General features: G+C 34.4%; 1 protein-coding gene across 1 annotated transcript in view; it reads left to right on the forward strand.

Annotated features, from left to right (window-relative positions):
- Positions 1-4,926: 4,926 nt before the first annotated feature.
- Positions 4,927-13,083, forward strand: part of LOC118738347 — a gene marked incomplete in the record, with an annotated part of 31,446 nt that continues 23,289 nt past the window's right edge. Inside the window, 1 exon segment of the mRNA XM_036469272.1 lies at positions 4,927-5,987.

The following is a 13,083-nucleotide window of genomic DNA, read 5'->3' on the forward strand; positions in this document are numbered from 1 at the left end:
GGAGCAATGCATCTACAGAGGACATCGGAGTCCTATTCGCAAACTGCAACATTTTGTTGTACCCTATTTTGGTAGCGGCTTCCGAATTAGTCAGAAAGCCTGCTCCAAGGAGACTAATTCGCTGTCCGCTAATGGCAGGATACTCGCAGCGGATATCTTCCACTCGCTCCTCTTTCGTCCTGCACCACCTTTAGATCTTGTCATTGGTCAGAGTCAGTTTAAATTTGTGCGATGGCAGCAGGCAATGTTCTGTTAGAATACCAACCAGCTGCCCACTCTACACATACTCCTGGAAACCACTACACCTTCTACACCTTCCGAATCATGGACAGATCGAGCTCACTCGATCACTCTTCTTTTCTTTTTTTGATGTTAGCCGGAAACGGCTCGATTGCAGACCATGCGGAATGGGGTTGCGCACTTCTAACCACTACCCTACAGCGGCCGCCTAATTAAAAAAAAAAAAATGAATTCTATACTCGGGATGTTTCGAATGTCATATTTTTCACATTTGCGAATGCGAATGCGAATTTTCCGAATGCGAATGTTAGCAATAACATTATAAAGCCATAATCAACTTAAGTCATCGTTTTATAAATTGCACGGTTCAACAAAATTTGGTCGTATTTTATCTCAAAAAAAACGGGGACAACCTCATTTTATAGATTTTTTGATGCTGATTCGAAGTGCATTTACAAAATTTTTCTAGCACGGCCAGTTTTTGAGAAAAAAGCTTTTGAAGTGTCTAAAAATGGCAAATTTCAAAATTTTTTGGACTTATGGCGCTTTCGTTTCTACCGAAAAATTTTACCTTAACCTTGCCCTTTACTCATAAATACTAAGAAGAGGGCAATAAAAAAGCAACATTTTTTGTAGAAACGAAAACGCCAGTAATTTTTCCGAACAAAAAAAACGTATTAATGAAAATCCAATTCGTCTGATAGATTCTACCTCATGCCGATAGATTGAGTAGAGGGAGTGACACATTTAGGGGATTCACAAGACGTGTTAACCGTCGTAAAATCTTAAGCTTAACACTAGTTTATGTAAAATAGCGGTTAAAATGGTTGGGGGGTTGGCTAATTATATATTCTTTATCAGTTTAAAAGAATTTCGGTTTAGTTAGAAATCCCCTAAAACCATTTTAATTAAAAAAGATGTTAACCTTAAGATTTTACGACGGTTAACATGTCTTGTGAATCCCCTAATTAAAAAAAAAAAAAACATAGTAAAAAAAAACACTAGCGAAGAGCATGTCGAACGATTCCACCAGGACATAACCACTATGGAGAAGTGATACGATAAAAATACAATTCACAAAAAAAAATGTTCGAGGAAAATTTAAAGAGACAAAAGACTGGCAACTGATGAATCTGGGATATTGATTTTTTAATGTTGATTTGTTCATGACTTTTTTTTTGTTTTTATTCATTGATTGAGATTTTCGTATTTGTGGGAAACAAGTGCACGCTATTGAAGAACTGAGTTTTTTTTAATTTTTCAATGCAAATATTCGCAACATCCCTAGTCTATACACATAATAAATTTGTAACAGGCCGATTTAATTGATAAGATATATTGAACATCGCAGTATGGGTATCAAACTGAAGATGAAATTTACTGCCGGAAATATTTTTGGTAAAATAAACGAAAAATATTACACTGTGGCACAAAAATTAACTTTTCAAAATACCTAGAGTGCAAATATATCAGGTTTGATAGCTGTTGGCTATACGAACAATGCCTCATACTCAGTTTTACTAGATCAATTCGTGTAATTGAGAAACAAAAATTTCATGACTCAAAAGTCTGAGTGTAGCGGCCAATTTTTTTTCATACCTCTATAGTATACTATATTACTGTTTTAAATGCCAAAATTTGAGTCATATTCCGATCGCATTGCAAATTTTTATTTTTTTATTTTTTGCCGCGGTCTAATGTACATACTTATGTACATATGTATGTAAGCTAGTGCAAATCTTGATTGTTTGGAGTTAAAACTTTTTTCTGTAAACAAGGTATCAAGTACCAGTTCAACAGCCTTGTCATCGTTTAAAAGAACTACTTATTCTGATTTTATTTGATAGTTGCCACTTCACAGTAACATACCGAGTACTTGGAAATGCAACATAAAGATCAAATCTTAAGTACACTGCGCGGGAGTGAAAATCAAGATATGCTACATATTTGTATACATATGTACATATATGTACATGTGTACGTAGCCAGTATTACATATGTACATACAATATTTCATTCGTCATTCAGTGACTGCAGGTGTTGCATGCAACTGATGCCGTTGTTAGGCGGTCAAGGCATGCATTTATATTTACATACATATACACATATATGTACATATATGCCAAGTATTTAAGTAGATTAGATTAAATTAATATTTAGAGAAGCCGGCAGAAAACCTAGTTATTGCGACCAAGGATGATCTATTGTATTTAGCAAGCCTGTATTTGTTTACAAATCTTCTTTTTTGGTACACTTATCGTTAAGGAACCAAGTGAAAGCCCTTGTCTAAAAGCCAATTGGGGTTATGTGCCTCTATTTATGGTGATCCTAGTAAGGGAAGTGCGGGCCTCACGGAGCAAAAAGCTGTCAGGTTTGACAACTGCTGCATTGCCCAGCAGCAGTGCAGTATGAAAGCTTGCAACTGTTTGGTAAGACAAAAGCATGGAAGTTAATTAAATTTTCTTTAAAAACCCAATTCGTTTTTCATTGCCCGAATGCATTCTACTTAATTAAGAAAGTAACAAAAAATATATCGGGCAAAAATTATTACTTTTCAATTAACGTAAAAATATGAGATCAACATTAGGGTGCGCTTGCATTAGGGTGGTCCAAACATATACAAAAACAAATTGACTTTTTGTATGTTTCTGGCTGCAAACTTTTTGACAACTGAAGCCGGCTCATAGAATCGCATGGAAAAAATATGAAATGGAGCCTGAACACAAAAGCTAGACGAAAATAACAAAAGTCCTTTACGAGGTCAGCATCTTATTGTCGAGATAGTGGAAAAAAAATTAAAGAAAACAAGGCAACTACGTATTACTGTATACACTTGTGTTTTGAAAATGTCAAAAAAGGTAATCAATTTTACTTTACAACGTAAATAATCACGACTGGAAGGACAACTAGAAAATAGTGGTTTTCTCCGGCGTAAAGCTAAATTTTGATGGCTTTAACGGATTTAATAATAATTGTTACGATTTTTGAAAATACGAATGTTTTGAAAAAAATGTCGCTTACGTTATTTTGGCGGTGAGGGCTCGATATTTCCGCACCTTGTTTTGGATTTTGCTAGCAAAATTATGCACCGATTCGCATTACAGGGGCTGTAAAAACGAAGATAACGAAGCAAAGTCATAATTTTTTCTGCGGTCGTCCTTTTCACAGTACTTATTTGTTTGCTAAAGCGTGGAATAAAATCCAAAGTATGTGTTTTCTCCATTTTCGCCATTTTTCTTGTAAATTGATCATTCCTCAATATGAGATCAAAAACAAACTTCTCCGATGCCCAAAAATCCAGACATAAGCTCAGATCTGAGGAAAAAATATGTATGTATGTACTTATTCAAGTGAACCGAGCTGTATACATACATACATATGTTTTCGTAAATAGCTATAAAATCCAGGGGAGTGCTAGTACGCAACTCTAACCAATCAGCTAAAGCCGCCGTTAAAAAGAACACTTTGTGGTTTTAAATAAGTTTAAATTTTTTAATAACCGTTTTCGTATTTTTTAGAAGTTGGTAACCCAAAATATTTTTTTTATTTCTATTCAAACGCTTTTATTCAGGTTATATGGTTATGTGATTATATTTTTTATGCAGTTTACAACAATAAAATACACTACACAATGATAATGTTTAACCAGGTAAGTGTGAACAACTTCAATAATAATTTTTGACCAGATAACTCGATAACCAAGCAAGTGTGAACAACCTCAATGAATTTTTTTTTAAAAGGGTGTTAACCGAAGATATTTTATTTTAATTATCTTCAAACGCGTTTGTTTTTAGTTTAAAAATTCTGTTGAGTTTTTAAATAATTATAAATTTTCAAATAGCTGGTAACGTTATTTTTCAACATTTTTTTTACCACAAGCCGACAGGAAACATCGAGTAGAATGAAAAAAAAAAATTAACAAATCCGTTGAGCTGTACGTGCGTGATTGGGTTACTAACTCATCAAATAACTCATTTTTTTTAAATAGAAATATAATGGCATTTTTTTGTTAATTTTTTTTAACAAAATTTTAATTGTTAAATTAAACGGTAATAACACAATGTCGGATGCTACCTATAAACCTATTAGAGGCTACTTAGATAAGTAGTAGCTACTAAATAAAATTCAACGCGCTTATACATATTAGCTTCACGAGTATGTAAAAATGTCTAGCTTTTTAATTAGAATTCACAGAAATATTTGGAATATGCAGTTTTGTAGCTAATTTAAGTATAATCACGGGCAAGTTTAAAGTAACTGGGACTTACGGTTGATTTTTGGAAAGTTTTTTTTGTAGAAGAAAACGAGCAACACTTCTTAATATCATCGAACCTACTTCATATGGAAGAAAATGACTGGAACTGTCAACAAAAAAATGTCAAAAATCAACAGTAAGTCCTAGCTACTTCAAACTTTTTAAGAAATCTAATTAAAAAGTTTGAAATTTACCAGACGCCATACTGGATCTGCCATTTAGAATTTCGCCGAAAACTCCCTCGTACGAAATTTTTAATCATTTCTTTAAATCTTGGAATTTTGAACGCATTTTTGGATTTTGGCCGCATTGTGCAGCGGCACAGTTTATATGTATATCAATTGATTTCAAAAAAAAAAAAAATAGAGTCTTCTTATTTTTGATATTCTCAAGTTCCGGGGTTTGTGAGGAAACAATTTATGGACCAGCCTAATGTACATACATACATTCATATGGACACATAAATTCACTCGAAGCGTTCATGCAAAGCTTATTACGTAGGTACATATTTCTGGATACGGTCTATGTAAATTACATTATTTTTTTCGCTATTGCCTAAAATCATACACAAATATAATAATTTATTTTCCAACCTTAATAGTATATGTACATATGTATGCATGTAATCCCACAAGTCTAGTGACGTCACATGCCATAGAACTTTAAACGCTCACGTAAGATTGAGAGCAGAGCAAAGATCTTTGCTGGCAAGCATTTTACTCGCAAGATGTTTATACAAAATCTGTGAGATCTGCGCAAGATCAGCGCAAGCAACTGACTAGCTGCCAGAGGGGCTGACTGACTGACTGTCCGACTGACTAGCTAGTCAGTCAGTCAAGTAGCAGATCAGCGCAGTAGCAACCATAACAACAATAAATACTTTAGCAAACTGTTGAATACTTAATAAACAAATGAAAAGTTTCGCGACTGCCAGCTGCCAGTGGAACGCTGAAAATGCTCAGTCGTGAATTGAATTACGTTAAGAGCGGACATACTACTCTAACTAAGCGTACAAAAGCGGTGTGGCAATTTGGGAAGCGAGCTCGTCGTAAAACGTCATATTGAGCTGCTTGTTGATATTCGTTTTTGAAAAAATATACTATAGATAGTACGAAATAGCTTGCGCGAAACAACAGCGAAAAAAAAAAATAATATCGCAGGTGTTGAAGGTCGAAGCCGATGACTAAAGTGTGCAGATGTCGTTGTTGATGTAATTGAAAAAACTAAAAAAAAAAAAAAATAGTAAATAAAAAAGACTAGCGAGCGTATATAGAAATACGCAATATTTTCAAGTTCATTGCAAACAAGTTGACACATAAAAAATAAATTAGCTACAGTTAAAGTGTACATATATACAGTAATCCTATGTGTATTTGTATATAAAAACCGCAACAAAAGGAAAAGTAAAAAAAGGCTGAGTTTTGAAAAGCAGAATAGAAGATCAACGAAAAATTTGCAAACTAAGCCAAGAGCGCAGAATTATTAAGAGGCTGTAAGTGCTAAGAAAATTAAGAATATTAGTTAATATACTAAATATGAATACAGATTTGTTATATAATTATGGTACAAAAACAAAATTAAAAGATCAGATCGTACGGTATGAAAGAATAAAATTATACTAGCATATGAAAAGCTAAGAAATTGTAAAATTGCAATGAAATAAAATAAAATAAAAAACATCAAAAAAGCAAAAAAACATAAATAATAAAACATAATAAAATAAAATTAAATAAAACAAAATAAAAAAATTCAGAAATATTAAAAAATCGAAATAAAATAAAATTATGAAAAACGAAATAAACTACAAAGGGTTTGAACAATAAAACACAGTTAAATTATTTTAAATAAATCGCAAAAAATAAAAAAAAAAATTATAAAAAACTTAAAATAATGTAAAATGAAACAAGGCGAAATAAAATCAAATACAATGGAACATACTAAAATAACAATATAAAATGTATAATAAAATATAATAAAGCAAAACCAAATCAAAATAAAAAAGTAAATAAATTAAATTAAAATCAATTCTTGCCTATTCTGTCGATACACAAAGACCAAAGGATGGTCCCGAGAAACAATAGCGATATCGCTTTAAACTAGAAAATGCCGCGAAAAAGAGGTTTAAAAAGATCTTCAAATCTTTAGCATCCAGGGTAGCGTAATTTGATTTTAAATCAGGCATTAATTAAGAAATCTATTTGACTTGTTGTTTAATTCGTTGGACAAAAAAAAAGAAAATATATTTGTGGTTTGATTCGTTGGTCAAATTAAAAAAAAATTACATATATATTTGTGATTTAATTCGTCGTACAAATATAAAATACATTTTTTTTTCTAACTTATTTGTTAGCCAAATAAAAAATTAAGTTTATTTGTGATTTCATTTGTCAACCAGATTGATTGACTCATGGCTTTTCAACTAAAAAATACTTTTTTATGTAGCGCAAGGACGACTTTCGAGTTTTGCTCTACGAATCAAATCACAAATAAATTTAATTTTGTAAATATAGATACATTTTATTTTTTTTCCGACGAATGAAATCACAAATAAAATTGTATTCCTTATTTGATTCGTCGAACAAATAATAAACTTATATTATTTAGGATTTAATACAACTTTCACTTTACAAATCAATTGCATATTTTATTTGTGATATGACTAATTAGTACCAAGCCTCTCGAGCATAGTTTGAATGGAAGAAAAAATTTTCAAAAATCAACGCCAATTCACATCCACTTAAAACTTGCATTTTATTCTACTAAAATTAAATGGGCTACGAACCTGCATATAGGAAATTTTTCTAGAAATATTATTAACTTACTTGCTGCAGGACATATGGATAGCGTACCCCTTTGTTGGCATTTTTTTTAAATTTTTATAAAATTAAAAAATTGGATTTACACGTATAATATGCCAAATTTTCACAAAAAATTAAATGATATTAAATAAACAAACGGAAAACTGTAAACAAGCACTATGGATTAAAAGGGTGCGCTATTCAAATTCAAAACAAAAATTGGGGACTCGTATATGAATTTTTCGGGAGTCATATATGATCCAAGTTATAAGCCAGCACTTTTTGCCAATATAAAAAAAAATTAAGATTCGAAATTTATTTCTATCTAAACTTCCCACCAAACAATTTGTGTTGCCGGCAATAAGAAAACGTGTCGCCCTCGGAAACAAATTTATTGCCGGTAATATTGCCATCGAATCGATTTCCTATTACCGGTCGCTCTAAAACGTCCGCCGAAGGCAACTCGCTTGGGCGAGTCGTTTTCTTATTACCTGAATGAGTCCTTTTTTTATCGCTTCAGGCGATATTTGGAATAATTTTATTCTTTTTAATACTTCATTTATTTTTTTGTATACCAAATTGCAACTTACAATCGGAATTAATTCATTTTCTCGCTGTGAGGCTTCCCATTTTTTCAATCTTGTCCTTGGGCATAGTTTGGATGCTTTTGGCCAATACTAATGACGCCATATTCATAAGTTTCGGAATTTTTGAGAACTTATTTATGCAAAATTGACATGAACGAAGTGATGTTGCCGATTTGTCACCACAGCAATAAATCGGTGAGTCGTCAATTTGTTGCCATTGACGATTGTTGCCTATTTCTCATGTTTTGCATGGTGGGTTGTTTATGCAGATATGAAAAATAATGAGGAAACAAAAAATAAACAAAATTTAGCTTTATGTACATGTCGCACCGTCTTCAAAAAAGTCACAACTCAAAATAATACGTTCGTCAGGAAATGCGAAAAGCTATTTCGTACCACATGCTAATCCTATGGGGAAGGGCGACTTTACCTTAGGGTTTCTTTATTTAACAAATTACAACAAAAGTTTGCTCCAGCTTTTGCTGAAAGGTAAATAAAAGCTCTGTGGTAATTTTTAGCGCATAATTCAAAAATGTCAAATTTTGAGTTGTGACTCTTTTGAAGACGGTGTGCGATATGAATATCCATAGAGGTACATATGTATAGTACGTATGCACATATGAATGATGGTATTTAAAAGAAATTTTTGCTGAGTACCTTTACAAAATTTGACTCTAAAATGAGTTTAATAAGAATCAAAGAATAAGGCCAATAAGACTCAAAAAACAACCTAAAATAAGAGTCCGAAAGTAACAATTTATAAGGCCAATAAGAGTCGTTTAAGAGCCTCAAAAATAGTTTGAAATGATTCATATAACCAACATAACATTTTCTTAAAAGAGTCCAAAATGAGCCGTATATGAGGCCGATAAGAGTCCAATGTGACTTATATTGAGGCTCATTTGATGTATGAATTTAAGTTCATATATCTCGACCTTCGCTTTCATGAAGATTTGTTTGGGTACCTGGGTAGATAATAACTTGTTCCATTCAATTTGTATGAGGATTTTTATGCAGGAACAAAAAATATTTAAAAATGTCTCATATTCGAGGCTAATGATGGGCCACAATGGGATGCTACAGGACGCATCTTGCAAAAAGCTGGCTGTTACATGTGCTACGGAGACTCCAAAAAGAAGAGCGTTATTTGGCAAGAATGCGTCAAATGCAAGAAGCCAATATGCGCCGAACCTTACCTCACACGAATGAAGTAACAAACCTGCTAAAAAGGCTCCCTTCAGAAAAATGCAGATTACGTGAAAAAAGTATAGTTTATTTTATTACTTAAGATTAGTTTTTATTAATAAAGTAAGAAAATCAATATATGTTCATATAAGTTGCAATGTACGTACCTCGGTATATACATATTTATTAAATCTTGTATACAAAAAATTGACGAAAACCTAACATTAAATAATTAATTTTATTTTTTCTTGAAAATTTGCAAAAATTTGATAACTGAAGAAAAGCATTTTGAAATTTGACGAAAACTCTCGAAGCTTTATATCGATCTTTGTTAAGAATATTTGCTTTGGCTATTGTATATATCCAAAATATGGCTTACTAAACGTTTAGTTCATTTGTCGTAATTCAATTTTATTAGCCGCTTGCCAAAAATACATTGTGCGGCCTATGTGACTGTATGTATGTACATATGTGTATGCCAGCAGTGCAATATGTATCATTTAAGTTAAAATTGGAAATGCTATCAAAGTTTGCGTCACAGCAGCAGTAGCAGCAGCACCTTGACGATCACTGATAACGGATCAATACCGATCTCGTTTTTCACAGGCGCCGATAACAGAGAAAGCGTGACATCTTTTTTACATGTCGATGGCAATTCAATTGAATTTATTTAGTTTTTTATTGACTTTTTAAATTAGTACAGATGTTCATTTGTAGTCACATTCATACATACATACATACATACATACACACATGCATGCATGTTATATATTTGGCATGCATTTAAATGTGAATTGGTATGCACTTGCGCACGCCTCAGCATTTATTCGCGAATGAACAGTCAGTCAGTCAGTTAGTCAGTCAATTCAATTGATCGCACAGAATTTTCAAGTGCAAAATTTTCTATTTACAATGCGCATACATACATACATACATATAAACAATCGATTGTGTTTACATATGGTATGTACAACGCACATCGCTACATACAATGCAATATTTTTTGTATAATTTTTTTTTTTCTCAAATGAAATCGAAGTGATAAACGATCGCTCGGAAACTGAGCTAACAGGCGTACAGCAGTTGTAGGGAGGAAGTGCCACCTGTAGCAAATGAAAAAAAAAAAAACGAAATACACTACAACATCAACACCATTTACTCGTAACGAAAAAAAAAAAAATCAACACAAACATGTTAGCACATTGTTGATTTCTATATATATTTGCATTTTTTAAAGAAACCGTTTTTTTTTATATGTGCTTTTTTCTTTGCTACCTTTGAGTTGTTGTCGCTGTGCAGTATTTTTATTGTTGTTCAAATTCAAATTTAAATACGCAAATGACAGCGGCGGCTAAGGTGGCCGGCCCGGCAGGCGTGGGGCCCAAGTAGTCAGTCAGTCAGCCGGCAGACGGACCCACTGCCTATACTGCTGGTCAATCAAGCGCACACCGACGACGACGCTGACGATCAGCGGTAACATGGTGGAAACACGAGACAGGCACAAGTCAAGAAATCGACTCAGACTCAGCTACAAAAACCACATAGAGTATTACGTGCCTTTTTGTAGCCTAATAAACACTTGTACCTATGTAGTAAATATTTAGTACTAATAGACAGCACTGCTGTGCTCATTCGTCGCCTGATAGTGTCTTCTTCATCGAAATCAACTCGGTGGCGCTAATTAATATGTATGTAATTAATGTTTGTGTGTATTACTCGCACATAAGTATGCGTTTACACTAATGCATTGAACAAGTGGCTATGTATTTACTAATATCATGTTAATTTCCCTATTGCTATGATTTTATTGTTGTGCCTATTTGCATATTTACAATGACTTAATTGACTTTACTATTTAACTAAGCTGCAGCTATCAAAAAAGTTGGCATTCAATTCATTCATATTGACTACTTAAATACTATAGTCATTGACTGCTTATTTTCTTCTTTTCATTACCACTGCTACCACTGATCGTTGTTGGTCTCGCCACTGTCACTTTTACTATTGAATATCTTAGCAATTTAATGTTATTAGAAAGCTTAAGTGTTTACCATTTCTCCATTTCTTGAATCATTTGCCTTCAATGAAGTGCCAATTTAGTGTTAACAACGGACGTGCTTTGCATTGTTTAACGAATTTCCTGTCAACAAAATAAAGGTTTATATATTTTACTTTTGATTTTTGCCGGCAGTCCAAAGTAGCACTTGTTCGCATGAGTGATTCACCGTTGGATTTCCAATGGTGACATTATTATTAGTGTTAATGCTGGTTCGCAAATAAACGAAGTTGTCTACTTTTTCAAACTTGTAACTGTCAACAGTGACGTGTGCGCTCTGACTGTTTGTGTGATGACAGGGGATACTTCGTTTTGTCCTCGTTCACCATCAGACCCATTCGCTCTGCTTCTCTATCCAATCCCGAGAAGGCAGCCCTTGTTTTTACCGATAATGTCGATGTCGTCGGGATACACCAGTAATTGTACGCTCTTGTAAAGTATTATGCCTGAGCGGTTCGGTTCTGCGGCTCTTATTATCTTCTTCAACATCAGATTAAAGAAATCGTACGAAAGAGAGTGACCTAGTCTGAAACCTCGATTGGTACCAAACGGCCCGGAGAGAACCTTCCCAATTCTTACAGAGCGGATGGTATTGCTCAACGTCATTGTACACAGACGAATCAGTTGGCGGGGATATTAAATTCAGACATCACGGCGTAAAGACAACTTCTCTTCGTGCTGTCGAAAGCGGCTTTGAAATCGGCAAATAGGTGGTGTGTGTCGATCCTATGCTCACGGATCTTTTCCAAGATTTGACGTATTGTGAATACCGGATCTATAGTGGATTTTTCAGGCCTAAAGCCACACTGATGACGGTGGGCTTCAGTCTTTCACACAATACACTCGATAAGACCTTAGAACCTATGCTTAGAAGGCTGATCCCGCGGTAGTTGACGCGAATGGTGGTGGGGTCGCCTTTCTTGTGGATTGGGTCGTCATCGGGCATGCGTTCATCTGACCATGTTCTGGTTATAGGCGGTGGAAGGGTATTTTCCAAGGAGCCCTCCAACAACATTAAATTTGGGCTACCCAATCACTGTAGTGTTTTTCAGGCCTTGATTTCTACTGTTAAGCAAGCAGGGTGGACCGGAGACGGTCTAGGGATTCCCTTAGGCTCGCGAATACGGATATCTCGATTCTGGTAGGTGTACTGACTGGCCACGTTCTTATCGACAATCACGCATTGAGATTAAATATCTTGCCGGACCCCTTTTTTGTTGCAACTGTTTGAAGGAGGTGAAGTTTGTTCGATCCCAGCTTAAGTCTAGAGAAAGAAGTCTAATGAGGAGATTTGGTGATCTCCGAATATTTAGAAGTAGTAGAAATAGTAACTCCTACCCTTTAAGCTTTGTTGCCTTTGCAAGTTTTCCTAAAAGCAATCGCAGCGTAAAGTTGAATTACCTTTTTGAAGAACCACGCATAGTTGAAAAGACAATCAATTGCTTCCTGAAAGCCTTCACTCGAGATTGTTGGCGAGTTTACTACAAAGCACCTCTCTACAAAGCTTCGCATCAAGTTTCGACTCATCCGCATAAAAGTTGATGCTTCCCTGGAGGTGAATTGTGTTCCACTGATTCCAGCTGGGGTTATCCTTTGCACCTACTTTAAGTTCTTAATTAGATTAGTTTTCTCAAGTGAATTACATCAAATGAGGAATCTACATGTGCAGCATTATGGACTAATCTATGGTTTCATAGAACAGAGAATAGAAATAACTGTATTTACCCCCAGCAACAGTAAAAAGCCACTGATGCGCTCTCTTCTCTTGTTGAGCTTCCAAGGCAGTTTCCTGCCTGGAATGAAGGCCAACATCAGCTGGGATCTATCCAAAGGTATACCCTGCGACCCCCCTCTCCAGCCGCTCAAACAGCAAATTTCCGACCGCATCCCTAACATTTTCTTAGATTTCAAGTCGCCGAATACGAATCACAAGGCTGAATTCAATGATTAGCTCGTTTTTTT

The sequence above is a fragment of the Rhagoletis pomonella genome, unplaced genomic scaffold (genome assembly GCF_013731165.1).
Source record: "Rhagoletis pomonella isolate Grant_MI unplaced genomic scaffold, Rhpom_1.0 Rhpom_scaffold_00001, whole genome shotgun sequence".
In the NCBI taxonomy this organism is placed as follows: domain Eukaryota; kingdom Metazoa; phylum Arthropoda; class Insecta; order Diptera; family Tephritidae; genus Rhagoletis; species Rhagoletis pomonella.